At 39.9% G+C, this 15,771-nt stretch overlaps 1 protein-coding gene across 1 annotated transcript in view; it reads left to right on the plus strand.

Moving 5' to 3' along the window:
* LOC120875517 (neuronal acetylcholine receptor subunit alpha-7) overlaps positions 1 to 15,771 on the plus strand; it is a 150,443-nt gene that overhangs the window by 106,464 nt on the left and 28,208 nt on the right. The gene's annotated exons all lie outside the window — the stretch shown is intronic.

The raw sequence follows: 15,771 nt of genomic DNA on the forward strand, positions 1-15,771 counted from the left end.
TTTTCATTATGAACCTTCTTGCTTCAGTGTTTTGGTGGAAATATTTAGTATAACTTTAGGCAGGACATATTTAGATTAACTTCTTGAAGGTAAAAACAATGTTTCTGAGTTTTCATTTTTAGATTTTATACTGTCATACTAAGTGGTATTTTTCAAAAACATGTGCTTAGTTTATTTAGATTTCATATTTATTCAGATTATTGTTGATGAATTTCTTTATATTCTTCACCTAAAGGAAAAACTCCCTTAAAAAATTAGTCTGGTCGCTTATCAGCCAATTACTGGGAACTTCAGGCATGGACTTGGTGGACCCAGTTAGGCGGGAGGTTCTCACGGTGGCCTGCATGCCTGCTCAGAGGCCATGAGCCCAGGTGGGCAGAGCACACGGTCCGCACCTTTCCCTCTGTATTTTCTGGTCACCTTCACGCCTGTGAGAATTTCCGCACCTGATGCACAGTCCTTGTGTGCACAGTAACCAAGGGCACCAGCGGCAGAAGCTCTCCCTTCCCTGGCGGAGGTGGCTAGCTTTCCCTTGTTCCCTAGGTTTCATGGCCCTGGAAAGAAAGGGTGTCACAGGTTACACAGCTTAGAAATGGAGGATTCACTTTTACTTCATGGCCTCATTCACATTCATAAAGTAGGCTGCCCCACCTCTGTGTTAGAGGAACTGCAGGGGCTCTGAGCAGCCCAGGAGGGCAGAGGCCAGTGCTTTCCTCACATGTAGCCCTGGGAGCTTAGGGAGTAGTCCTGTGTCCCAGGTCACAAAAAAGCTCTCCTAGGGAGGAAGCTTCCCTGTAGGGAGCTTCCTTGCAGCTCAAACGATAAAGAATCCGCCTGTGATGCAGAAAACCTGTGTTTGATCCCCAAGTCAGGAAGGAAGATCCCTGGAGAAGGAAATAGCAACCCACTCCAGTATTCTTGCCTGGAGAATCCCAAGGACAGAGAAGTCGCAAAGAGTCAGATACGACTGAGCAACTAGCACTACACAAAAACTAAGGAGGCAGGGGTGAGACCTGGGCCCTGCCCTCTCAGACGAGGTGGGCCGGGACTGAGCAGGTACTGCCTTTGAAGCACTGCCCTCTCTGAGAAGTGGGCCAGAGGAGTATCTCCTTCTCAGTGCAGGAAGGTGAACAGGAAGCTAACCTGTTTCTGGCTATGTGAGGGGAAGTTCCATGTCACAACCAGGGGCTTGGAGACTGAAGAGTCATTCCAGTCTGTGGCATCTGGACGGCAAGATATGTGCTGTCCAAGCTCCATGGTGGTGCATTGGTGTTTGAGCCTTGAGTTTTCTGCCACCTGACAAATAGCACAAACCACAGTGGTTGGTGTCCCAGAGTCGGGGCTGGAAGGCTGTGAGGGGACAGCCTCAGGGCTCTGCTCTTCCCCCACCTGTCCTTTGTTTCCACCAACACTGTGGCTGCATTTGTATCTCCTAAGTTCTTTGCATAGGCCTTCATTAGATTTTACAGCAAATGTTGCAAAGACCGTCAGGGTTGAAGACATATAGATAGCAACGGAACTCAAAGGCAAACAGACACGCACAAATAGATGAGTTGAAAATTAGGCTTACAAAGAAACATAAAGAAACAGCAACTCTCTTGGAGCAAATATCAGCAGATACAACAAACTGCAGATCTGGTTCTGAATTTTAGATAATAGAAACTAATAAATAAAGAATTGAAAATGCAAGAAAAAAAGCAAAATACTTTTTGAATAGCTGCTTTGAAAAAAATCACCTAAAATTAATAGAGATGAAAATTATAGACATCACATAAAAAACTCAATTTATCTACAAAACAGAAATAAACTCATGAACGTAAAAAAAAACTTAGTTATCAAAGGAGAAAGGTGGAGGAGGGATAAATTAGGAGTTTGGGATTAACATACACTACTGTATATAAGCTAGATAAACAACAAGGATCTACTGTATAGCACAGGGAAGTATTCTCAATATTTTGTAATAACCTATAAGGGAAAGGTATCTTAAAAAGAATATATGTATGTGTGTATGTGCACGCGCTCAGTAATGTCCAACTCTTTGTGACCCCATGGACTATAGCCCTCCAGGCTCCTCTGTCTATGGAATCTTCCAGGCAAGATTACTTCATCCATTTCCTCCTCCAGAGATCTTCCTGATCCAGGGATCAAACCTCCATCTCCTGTATCTGTTATATTTGCAGGTGGATTCTTTACCACTGAGCCACCCGGGAAGCTAGTATATATACACACACATACACTCGCATATAGTTTGACATATATATGTGTGTAACTGAATCAGGGTGCTATACACATTTTAAATCAATGACACTCCAATGAAATTTTTTTAAAAACTGAAATCTCGGTAGAAGTATTGAGTGTCAGATGAGACAGTCAAAAGAGCAGAAGCAATTTCCTGGATTGAATCATAGGCAGTAAAATATGAAATCATATTTTCATAGTTGGGAGATATGAAAGAATAGTGAACAGCTGTGGGAATATCTCACACTTCTCAGGTGCTTCTCTGTACCAGGTCCTGCAAACATTTTACATATGTTTACAACATTTCTGAGAAGGGTACTGTTATTATTCCTATTTTTCAAATAAGTCAAAAATAGGAAGAGTCATCAAAATAACAGCACAGTATGTCTAAGGTCGGGCAGAAGGCAGTATATGTGGATACATGAACCCCACTCAGTGGTGACCTCACACTTATGAACCCTGAGACAGGGCTGATGAGTTCCGCTCATGTGAAGGTGCTCCCACATGCAGTGGCTGGTATTGTAGAAGGAAATAATAGAACATGGGAGAAGTGTTAGGAGATTTTCCAGTGTAAAGGTAAAATTGTGACCCATATACAGATATGTAAAAATGGACACATGCTAAAGAATTAATTTTACTCATAAAACTGAGGGAACCAGGCAGATGTTAGATCCAATTAAAGGAAAAGTCAAACCAGGACAAATGTATATGAAGTAAAGGAAGGTTGAGATGAATTGTAAGCGGACATAAAATGTGTTTATTTAGAGGGCACAGGAAATCAAATCAACAGCAGTGAAATCACTCCCAGACAACACATAATTTATACATCTCTCCCCTGCCTGCCAGCTTATAAAGCGCTTCCAAAGATCTCAGATGTACTCCCAGACCTCAGGTGGCCAGCTCAGAGCTGTGTGCATGCAGAGGATGCAGTTTCCCAGTGAAATATGATACTATTTTTTTTTCCTGCAGAAGCCATGTTCCAAAAGAATGGCCGAGAATTTAATAATATTGATGAACAACATAAATCCTCAGTTTCGGGAGATACAAGAAGTCTGAGGAAAGATAAATAACAAGAATGGGCACCTAGACAACGTTACTAAAACCTGTAGAAGTCAGGAAGCTAAGGAGATGCTGGAAACAGGGAAAGAGCAAAAGATAGTTTGTTACAAAAGCATAAAGATTAGACTGACTGCAGGCCTTTTAGAGGCAACAGTCAGAAGCAGAAAAAGCTAAGAGTAACGTTCAAGTTTGAGAGAAAAATAATTGCCGTCCTAGAATTCTGTACCTGCTAAACCTTCTTTACATGAGGGGCAAAATCAGGACATTTTCAGGAAAAGAAGGACTCAAGAATTATTGTTGCCATGAAGAGGTAAACTGCCTTAATGAAACTATCAGAGTATAAATGTAGGAACGGTCTGAGAAGAAATACAGTTAAAAATTCAGTTAAAAAATGTAAACAATTTTGAACATACTTAATATTAACAGTGAACTTGATGGTGGGGGTAAAAACAAAGTGAGATTAAAATGCTGAGAATAATAAAGCACTGTATGGATGGTACTTGGAGGTAAACCACTTAGTTGGATGTAAGTTGCTCTAGTAGAGCATAGTTACCAGTTTTGAGTACGATATACATGTTAAAAATGTAAGAATCAAAACTATCTATGATACATTGCTAAGGTGGGGGAAAAAAAAACAAATTCTAGATTATTGTATGTAAGGTCCAAAATTTTGTTTAAAATGTCTGTGCATATGCATGTGGTATGCATGTACTTTATATACAACCAGTGTATCCACATCCATAGAAAAAGCTCAGAAAAAAATGGCAAAGAAGTTACCTCTGAAGTACAAAATTATGGGTAATTTTAATTTTAAATAATTTCATCAGTTATTTTGTACCTACCAAGTGCTTTCCATTTTCCCTTTTTGTGAATATGCTTTATTTCTGTAATTAGAAAAGAGCAATAAATGTTCATTTTAAAGGGATAAAAAGGGTAAGAATAACTATCAGAAGCAAAAGAATATTTTTTTAACTTCCAGACAGATGAGAAGCTAGTAGGGAAAGAATAAAGAAAATATGAGAAGCCTAAAGAAACAAGGGAAGTGCAATCAAAGAGAAAGGGGAAAGAGGGCAAAATTAAAGAGTAAGAATAAAACCAAGCATTTTAAGAGACAAGAGAAGAGAGAGCATTAGGCAGTTAGTTAAAAAGACAGAGATTCCCCAACCATCTCTCTGTCAACTATCTATCAGAGGCTTCTCAGGTGGCACTAGTGGTAAAGAACCCGCCTGCCAAAGAAAGAGACATAAGAGACTTGGGTTCAACCCCTGGGTCTGGGAGATCTGCTATAGTAAGAAATGGCAACCCACTCCAGTATTCTTGCCTGGAAAATCCCATGAACAGAGGAGCCTGGACGGCTACATCAATGAAGTCACAAAGAGTCAGACACAACTGAAGCAACTTAGCCACCACACATCTATCTATCTGTGTCTGTATCTATCTATATATATATTTAAAAATCCAGCTATACATTAATTTGGATGGAAATAAAGTGTAAGTACACAAGAGGCAAGAAAAAAAAAAGGAAAATATGTATTTGATCAATAGGAACAAGATAAAATTAAATGGCTGTGTTTAAAACAGGAAAACACACACATATACACACACACACACTCATGTGCATGCATACTTGCTATAAGAAAAGAAGTACAAATAAGGTTAAAGTTCAAGTAATAATGAAATTTCTAAAAATATATAAAAAATTTCACGTGTATAAACCTAATAAAATGACTTTGATACAAATGAATAAAAATTGGTAGATAAATCCATAATTATGATAGAAGATTTTAGTGTACTTTTTTAGTACTTGATAGTTCAAGAGGGAAAATAGTGTGTATCAATAGAATTCCACAGTTAACCATCCTCATCTAATGAAGAGAAATGGATACAGATAGATGCAGATAGAGATGTGTCCTTGTTCTACTGAAAATATATATCTAGAGAACTAAATACCCCAATGTGAATAAAAAAACTTTAGTGGGTGTGAATGTGTGAGAGCACATGTATATATATGTAAGGAGAAATCCATAGCCTTAAATGCTTACATTAGACAGTTCAGTTCAGTCACTCAGTCGTGTCCAACTCCTTGTGACCCCATGGCCTGCAGCACACCAGGCATCCCTGTCCCATTAACAACTCCCGGAGCCTGCTCAAAATTGTGTCCATCGAGTCAGTGATGCCATCCAACCATCTGATCCTCTGTCGTCCCCCTCTCCGCCTGCCTTCAAGCATCAGGGTCTTTTCTAATGAGTGTGTTCTTTGTATCAGGTGGCCAAAATTGGAGCTCCAGCTATAGCATCAGCCCTTCCAATAAATATTCAGGACTGATTTCCTTTAGGATTAACTGGTCTGATCTTTGCAGTCCAAGGACCTGTCTAGAGTCTTCTCCAATACCACAGTCCAAAAGCATCAGTTCTTAAGTGCTCAGCTTTCTTTATGGGCCAACTCTCACATCCATACATGACTACTGGAAAAACCATAGCTTTGACTGGACAGACTTTTGTCGGCAAAGTAATGTCTCTGCTTTTTATATGCTGTCTAGGTTGGTCATAGCTTTTCTTCCAAGGAGCAAACGTCTTTTAATTTCATGGCTGCAGTCACCATCTGCAGTGATTTTGGAGCCCAAGAAAATAAAGCCTGTTGCTGTTTCTGTTGTTTCCCCATTTGCCATGAAGTGATAGAACCGGATGCCACCATCTACATTGTTTGAATGTTGAGTTTTAAGCCAGCTTTTTCACTCTTCGCTTTCACTTTCATCAAGAGGCTCTTTAATTCCTCTTCTCTTCACTTTCTGCCATAAGGGTAGTGTCATCTGCATATCTGAGGTTATTATTATTTCTCCCAGCAGTCTTGATTATGCTTCATCCAGTCCAGCATTTCACATGATGTACACTGCATGTAAATTAAATAAACAAGGTGACAGTATGTAGCCTTACGTACTCCTTTCCCAAGTTGGAACCATTGTTCCATGTCCAGTTCTAACTGTTGCTTCTTGACCTACATACAGGTTTCTCAGGAGGCAGGTAAGACGGTCTGGTATTCTCATCTCTTTAAGAATTTTCCACAGTTAGGTGTGATCCACGAGGTTTTAGAGTGAAATTTGAATTAATTATTAATACCAATCACAAGAACTTAGAAAAATATTATATAAATAAGAAGAGGAATAAAGAAAAGAGTACAGATTTATTAAATGAGAAAAATAAGATAGAAATCAGGAAGGAATAAATTGGTTTTAAGAAGAACCAATAAAATGAACATGCCTCAGGGAATAATTATCAAGAAAGTAAAGAAGATACAAATAAATGTTTATTAGATATAAAATAAGTCTATAACCATAGATGGCATTTTTAAAAATAGAATATTATGGACAACTTTATGGCAATAAATTTGGAAATTTAGCCGGGATTTATTTTTTTCTAGAAAAATATCAGCTGATTCTAGACAAAACAGAAAAAATAGTTAACATAATTGAATCTATTTATCTATCTATCTTTATTTTTTTTCTATCTATCTTTAAAATATACTTTAGAGTAATTTTACATCCCCAGCATAATTGAGAAGGTTCACAGATTTCCCATATATCCCTGCCCCAACACATGCAATGCCTACCCCATTATGAACACCCGGACCAGAGTGGTGTATTAAGAAGCAGAGACGTCACTTTGCCAACAAAGGTCCATCTAGTCAAATCTGCAGGTTTTTCCAGTAGTCATGTATGGATGTGAGAGGTAGACCATAAAGAAGGCTGAGCACCAAAGAATTTATGCTATCAAACTATGTTGCTGGAGAAGACTCGTAACAGTCCCTTGGATAGCAAGGAGATCCAACGACTCGATCCTACAGGAAATCAGCCTTGAATATTCATTGGAAGGACTGATGCTGAACCTGAAACTCCAATATTTTGACCACCTGATGAAAAGAACTGGCTCATCAGAAAAGAGCCTGATTCTGGGAAAGATTGAGGGCAAGAGAAGAAGTGGGCAACAGGATGAGATGGTTGAATGAGATCACTGACTCAATGAGCATGAGTTTGGGCAAATCCAAGAGATACTGGAGGACAGGGATTGCAAATCCAAGAGATACTGGAGGACAGGGAAGCCTGGTGTGCTGCAGTCCATGGGATTGCAGAGTCAGGCATGACTTAGTGACTGAACAACAATGTTTGTTTGTTGCAGCTGATGAGCCAACACTGACAAATAATTATCACCCTGTGGGGAGAGAGCAAATTAGCCAAGATGGCATGTTCAGGCTCTCTTGCCCCACATCTTGTAAATAATGACTGTGTATCGGCTGAGGTCATTTAGACCACTGCACATGCACATCACAAGGTACTTGCTTGGTCACGAGCTACTTTGTGCTGTAGGGATATGTGAACTCCACCTGGAAAGTGGCAGCATTACTGCTGCGTCATGGCTGTCCACTGGGTCAGCCACAAGAGGAGAGGATATAGCGTGTCTACTGCCGTGCCTGCTGTGTCAACTAGGAGCGAATGCTGTTACGACTGCTGTTGTCAGCCAGGAGAGAGGTTGTGTTGTGTTAGGTTATGCTATGGCTGTTGCCAGAAGAGAATAAATGTGTCTGCAGTTCCTACAGATCCTCGAGTCTTCTTGCAGCCTCTTAGCTTGTGCCTTGCCTACCCTGGGTTCAGTGAACAATGTGGACAGTGTGAACAGGATCAGCAATATACACCCAAAGTAGATAGTATACCCTAGGGCTCACTCTTTATGTTGTACATTGAATGGGTGTGGACAAAGGTATAATGACATGTATCCAGCATTATAGTAGCATACAAAATAGTTTCACTGCCTTAAAAATCTAATGTGCCCCTCCTATTCATCCCTCTCTCCCTCCAACTCCTGGAAGCCACTGAACTTTACTGTCTTCATAGTTTTGGCTGGTCTAGAATGTCCTTTAGTTGGAGTTAAACAGTATGTAGCCCTCAGACTGGCTTCTTTCACTTAGTAATAGGCATTTAACCTTCCTCCAAGTCTTTCATGGCTTAATAGCTCACTTCATTTTAAGACTAAATAGCTTTCCACTGCCTGTATGTATCACAGTTTATTTATTCATTCACCTACTCAAGAACATCTTGATTACTTCACAGTTTTGGTAATTATGAGTAAAGCTTTCTGTAGACATCCATGTACAGACTTTTGTCTGGACATAAGATTTCAACTCCTCTGGGTAAAGACTAAGGAGTGTGAATTCCAGGCTGCATGAATCACAAGCTGGAATCAAGATTGCTGGGACAAATGTCAGCAACCTCAGATATAAAGATGACACCATTCTAACAGCAGAAAGTAAAGAGGAACTAAAGAGCCTCTTGATGAAGGTGAAAGAGGAGAGTGAAAAAGATGGCTTAAAACTCAACATTCAAAAAGCTAAGATCATGGCATCCAGTTCCATGACTTCATGGCAAATAAGGAAAAAAAAAAAATGGAAACAGAGATAGACTTTATTTTCTTGGGCTCCAAAATCACTGCAGATGGTGACTGCATCCATAAAATTAAAAGACGCCTGCTTCTTGAAAGACGAGCTGTGACAAACCTAGACAGGTATATTAAAAAGCAGAGACATCACTTTGCTGACAAAGGTCTATATAGTCAAAGCTATGGTTTTTCCAGTAGCCATGTATGGACATGAGAGAGGGCTGAGCGCCAAAGAATTGATGCTTTAGAACTGTAGTGCTGGAGAAGACTCTTGAAAGTCCCTTGGACTGCAAGGAGATCAAACCAGTCAATTCTAAAGGAAATCAACTCTGAATATTCATTGGAAGGACTGATGCTGAAGCTGAAGCTCCAATACTTTGACCACCTGATGAGAAGAGCCAGCTCATTGGAAAAGACCCTGATACTGGGAAAGATTGAGGGCAAGAAGAGAAGGGGACAACAGAGGATGAGATAGGTGTATGGCATCATGAATCAATGGACATGAGTTTGAGCAAACTCTGGGAGATAGTGAAGAACAGGGAAGCCTGGCATGCTTCAGTCCATGGGGTCACAAAGACTTGGGACAAAACTGAGTGACTGAAAATCAACAACAATGGTAAGAGGGTGGTTAGTTTTGTAAGAAACAGCCAAACTGTCTTTCAAAGTGATTGTTCCATTTTGCATACATACCCATCAGCAGTGAATGAAAGTTGCTGTTGCTCTATATCCTTGCCAGATTTGGTGTTCTCAGTGGTCTTGGGTTTGACCATATGATAGGTGTGTGATGACATCTGGTTGTTTAAATTTACATTCCCTCATATCTTCATTGTTGATGTACCTGTTTGAGTTTTTGACCCATTTTTGATTAGGTTGTTTTCTTACTGTGAAGAGTTACTTGGATAGCAGTCTTTATTAGAAATATCTTTTCTCAAGTATTTTCTACCAGTCTGAAGCTTGCCTTTCATCCTCTTGATCAATACATTTTTAAAAATAAATTTGAAAAGGTGTATTTTGCAGGCTAGTCCCACCTAGCATCACTTATGAGCATGTATGTATACATCTTAACTATAACTCACTAAATCTAGCAGTAATTAAAAACTTATTTAACAAATTTAATTTTCTAATAAGAATGCAAGTTTTAACTTAGAAAACTTCACTGCTATAATTCACTCTGTAAACAGAATGAAGGAGAGAAATCATGTGATCATCTAGTAGTTAGAGAAAAATCAATTGATAGTATTTAATACCCATTTGTGAAATAGAAGAAAAGTTGTGTAATCTGAAGTAAGGTGTTTACCAAAGGATCATTTAATGCTGAAACATTACAGGTTTCTATATGTAGAATGAAATAAAGATCACTTAAAAATATCTTAATAATGGTATTAAGATTTTCTTAATTTATTAAATAATAAGAAAAATAAAAGAACAAAACATTGACAGTTAGAAAGGAATGTGTTTCAGTGATAAAGAATCCACCTGCAATGCAGGAGATACAAGTTCAATCCCTGGGTTGGGAAGATCCCCTGGAGAAGGGAATGGCAACCCACTCCATTTTTCTTGCCTGGGAAATCCCATGGACAGAAGAGTCTGATAGGCTACAGTCCATGGAGTTGCAGAGAGTCAGACAAGACTAAGTGACTAAACAACAACAAACTAGATTATCATCATTCACAGACCATATGACTTTTTTACATGAAGAACTCTTAGAGACTGTCTAGACAAAATATTTTGGATACAAGTATGAAAATATGAATGTATATCTTTACTCTTGCAACATTTAGAAAATGTAATTAAACATCTTATTTCATCTGCAGGTGTTAAAAAATGCCAATTGAAAGATCTAGGACCAAAATAAACAATGAGTTATATATTTATTTCTGGGAAAACTCAATATCATAAAGATGTCAAAATCTCCCAAACTAGTCTGTAAATTTTATGTGATTCCAACTGAAGTCTCCACTCAGTCTTCATGGGATTGGACATGAGTAAAGGGCCAAGGGATAGGTAAGATAATTTTTAAACAAAGGACAAAGTTGGAGGACTTAGCCTGCCAAATACCAATGTTTCCATTCTGTTGTAGTGATTAAAATGATGTTGTCCTGGATCAGAAATAGTCCTTTTTGTTAAACAAGAAACAAAATTGGGAACCCAGAAACTTGACATATTCCATGGTAACATTTATCCCATATTATTTATAACACTGTTATTTGTTGTTCAGTCACTCAGTTGTCTGACTCTTTGCGACCCCATGGACTGCAGCACGCCAGGCTTCCCCATCCTTCACCATCTCCTGGAGCTTGCTCAAACTCATGTCCATTGAGTTGGTGATGCCTTGTCCTCCTGCTTTCAGTCTTTCCCAGCATCAGGGTCTTTTCCTTGAGTCGACTCTTTGCATCCGGGTCTTTTCCTTGAGTCTACTCTTTGCATCAGGAGCATCAGTACTTCCAATGAATATTCAGGGTTGATTTCCTTTAGGATTGACTGGTTTGATCTCCTTGCAGTCCAAGAGGCTCTCAAGAGTCTTCTCCAACACCACAGTTCAAAAGCATCAATTCTTCAGTAGTCAGCCTTCTTTATGGTCCAACTCTCACATCCATACATGACTACTGGAAAAACCATAGCTTTGACTAGATGGACCTTTGTCCCCAAAGTAGTGTCTCTGGTTTTTAATATGCTGTCTAGGTTTGTCATAGCTTTTCTTCCAAGGAGCAAGCATCCATTATTAGGTTATATTATTTATAACACTGTTGTAACATTGTTATAATTTATCCAGTGTTACCTCATCACATCCATGTTATATACCGTGTAACATATAAATTGGTGGTTAAAGAAAAGATATTGATAAATTCTTCTGGAAACCTCCTGCTAATGCCTAGATGTCTGACTCCTGGGATCTCTGAAAGGTAGAAATAATCGTGAAATTTCACTTCTGCTCAAGACTTTTTGGTCACAATCTATGAAAAGTCACATTGCTATAATTTGAACCTGTCCTAACACTTTAGAATAAAATATAAAGCAAAATAAAAATACCCAGATAAAGGACTTAACTACTCATTTTTTAAACAAAATTGATCTTTTCTCTACAGATACTCTTCCTCTGAAATCTAGGCATCAGTGAAAAGTGGTGTCTTAACATGTAATTGGCAGCTTTTTTTTATTAAGAGATTTAAGATAAAGGGCACCTTCCATTGACAGTTGTTTGAGATAGATGGATTTCCTCTTTTTTCTTCACATACTTTTTTCTTACAATATTTTAAACTTTATTACTTTATTGAGATATAATTAAGATATATAAAATATTGTATGTTTACCATGTACAATGTGTTGATTTGATACACATGTATGTGCCACGTGCTAAGTCACTTCAGTTGTGTCTGGTGCTTTGTGACCCTATGCACTGTAGCCTGCCAGCCTCCTCTGTCCATAGCCTGCCCGGCTTCTCTGTCCAGGCTGGAATTCTGGAGTAGGTTGTCAGATCCTCCTCCAGCGGATCTTCTCCACCCAGGCATCAAACCTGCGCCACCTGCAGCTCTTGTAGTTCCTGCATTGCAGGCAGATTCTTTACCGCTGAGTCACCAGGGAATCCCTGATTCACATTTATATTGCAATGTAATTGCCACTGTAGTATTACTGACATCTCTATCTCATCACGTAATCATCATTTCTTTTTTTGTGATAGGAAGATTAAGATCGTTTTTGTCTTTTCTGCTCTCCCTCTTTCTGTCTTTGGAGGACCATGTGACCTCAGGGGAGACCGGTCTGATGGTGCCCGAGACCCCATTCATTACAGTCCTCCCCTCAGGAGCCCGCAGTGTGCTCTTGGCAGCAGGGTATTGGCCCTGGGTTTTTTGCTGAGAGGTGGGGGTCAGTGCCGCCAGGTGAGATAAGCAGAGGCTGCACTGAGCTGGGATTGGAGGGCTCTGCTTCCAGTGCCAGGCGCACTTCCCAGGGCCAGATCTGGCACTGTGTTCTACCCTGGGGATGAGGAGGAGGATGCAATCTTAGCCCAGACCACCAGGGTTCACTTGTGCCCCCTGGGCTCTGCCTGCCTGTGCTGCTGGGACATCTGGAAGCACAGTTTGAAATCCTCCCATAAGGATGGGCCCTTGGGTCCTGCAGGCACAGACACTGGTGGTTTGCTCTCAAGCCCCTGTAGTACTTGCCTTGCTGCCTAGGGCAGCATCTCACTTACCCCTGCTCCAACCACACCTTACCTTCGTGAAGCCTCCCTTGGTCCAGTCTATCTCCAGGCATGTGACCAGACTGCCCTTTCTGCTGGCAACACCCTTACCTTTCCACTTTTGAGCCTTCTGCACATCTTTAGAGCCCGTCCAGAAGTCCTCTGACTGATGATGTAGGACCCGCACCTTCAATATTGGGGTTAAATAACCCTCCCTCTCCATGAGCACCTCTCAGTGGGGGTGCCCAGCGCTCTCCTCATACTAAATGCAAGCTCATCTATCCATCACTAGCTGGATGGGGACCACAGCAGCCAGAGAGAAGAGCTTTTTAGGGGAGTGAGGAGCCATGTGCCAGGGTTGTCAAAAGCTCTGAGGGTGCACCCTGTTTTCCAGTAGTCAAGAAAAAATATATATGTTTGACCAGTTCCTAAGAGTTTAAGACAGAAGGTTTCATATGCACACCAGCACAGAGAAGGAAAAGGAGTCATATGGGCCCGCCCAGCCTCTAGGGTGACCAGAGTCTGCTGGCTACAAAGGCCGTGGTGCCACGTATCCTGGGCATTCCTGGTGGTGTCTCCTATCAGGTCCTTGGCATAGTTTTGGTTACTCATCTTGCACAGGGACTTTTCATCCCCTTCCTGTTTTCAGACTCAGATTTTAGCACAGGACCGCCTTTCAAACAAAGTTTATCTCCAGCCCTAATGGTGAAAACAGATAAAGTGGTATAGGCACGTAATTATTACCAGAATTACTTTTATATCATTTACATTTATATCATTGCCTGTGGGAAAGAACCTAAAACTTCCACAATGAGTATTAAGATTTGAATTTTGATAATGATGACAGTGATACAGTTCCATTTATCTCAGTATTCTATTTTGGTTGAACTATATTCAGAAATCACTGAGTCACAAAGGTAAGCTGTTGCTAATGGTAACAGATTTTTATCTTGTTTTTACCCACTTGCCTTGTGATCTCTAGAGTCTCTTCAGTTAAATTGATTCAAATCCATGAAGAAGGAACTGTGTGTATGTTTTTCATCCAAAATTAATCACTAACAGTTGCCCACAATCTTTATTATCACTATAAAAATTAGACAGGACGACACCCAAGCTTAAAATAAGTAAAGCTATGCCAGCACCACACTGTGCTTTCTGCCTTTGTTGCTACAGAGGTGGGAACAGATGTCAAGGCAGATGCAGGTTCTATGCTGGAATTGTAGGATCAAATGTGAATTGTTTAAATAGAGTAATACTGCAAACCTGAAATCTTACTGGATGACTCATTTCCAAGAGTTCCAAATACACGCAATATTCATGGCAAGAGGAGTCTTAAGCTAAACTTTCCCCAGTAAGGTAGTGAAACGTTAATTAATTAATACATTGAGTGTCTGAAGAGTTAAGATTTTGAAAACAATTGTTTGAGTGTGCTTGGACTTTTATTTGTATTTTGAAACACAAGGCAAAGAAACTTGGAATCAAACACTTGTAGAAACCTGAAGCACCTCCACAGAATCTTGGAATTCCAGAGACCCTAATTTAAAAAGCAGGGTAAAATCCAGGGTGAGTTTGTGAAGGCCCACATGCTCAGCTATTTGGCACCCAGACACTGTTAGTGTCTCATTAGGACACCTGGGTACAGGCTGCTGTCAAGCAAAGAATATTTATATCTTGAGCCTTCCTCTTCCTCTCTCCCTGAATGCATGTACAAGTGAGGGAGTGGATGTGACCTTCTTCATCTCGGAGGATTATCATTTTATCATAGCTTAGTCTTCCTCCTTCCTTTCAGCATCATCACATTTTTTATCTTCAAACCAAAGCTTACTTGTACAGTTTTTCCTGAAGTTTCTGGTGCTGTTTTTTAATTAAAGATTTTTTAAAACAATGAGTCCATCAAATCTGAGGTGTTTTCTAGCTTGTTTTTCTTCTGTTCATTACTCTGAATCCACTTTACTCTCTTCAGAGACCCCTCATATCTCGCTGTAATTTGGACCCCCAACCCTTTTACTAGACCCTCTGCACAGTTCATCCTGAAAATCCCTTTTCTGGATCTTTCTGAAAGTTTGTTTCTTCTCCTTTAGTGTTCAGCCTCATTTTTCTGGAGCTGATGATCAAGTCTGTAGCCAAGAAAATATACATAAGAAACACCTGAATGTTCTTGAAAACACCCTTTTTTTTTTTTTTGCCTTCATACTTTAGGGGTTTCCTTCAGCTCTAAAATTTCTCCATGTGATTTCTCTCCCTCCCACTCCCCTGATGTTTCCTCCACTTCTGTTGAGTGAATTTCCCCAACTTTTACTTTGAGACCCTCATCCCTTCTGTCTTCTATTTCATCTCTGTGATTCTTACCAGCCAAACTTCCCACCCATTTTTAAAGATGTATTTCATAGATCATATTTAACTTCCATATTGCCCTCTGTTTTTCTAAATGCAATATCCATCTGAATTTTTATGAGGATATTACTTTTTTAAGAGGTGATTTTTCATTCCTTTCGTTGTCAGTTTCTTCTTGGATCTTTCTTGTCTCTATCCTTGACTGTGTTTCTCACAATGAAGCCTGTCCTCAGACATCTTGTGATATGATGACTTTCCCCTTTAGAGAATGCTGGAGACAGAAAAGACTGCAGGGGCTCTGGACACATGGGCAGCCCGTAGCAGAGGTCCTCCAGTTGCTAAAAGGAGGGGAATTTAACTCATGGTGCTGGTACCATGACTGGCTGCCTACATTTTCTTAAGTCTGTTTACTTTTTATTCACCCATAGGGCAGTATTTTAAGGATATGTTTTAATCAGGTATGGTAAGATGCAGATACAGAAATGATGAAGGAAGGAAGTTTATTAGATACTCACAGTTCCCTAGAAACAGGAG

This window comes from Oryx dammah, unplaced genomic scaffold (assembly GCF_014754425.2).
Source record: "Oryx dammah isolate SB20612 unplaced genomic scaffold, SCBI_Odam_1.1 HiC_scaffold_16, whole genome shotgun sequence".
Lineage (NCBI taxonomy): Eukaryota > Metazoa > Chordata > Mammalia > Artiodactyla > Bovidae > Oryx > Oryx dammah.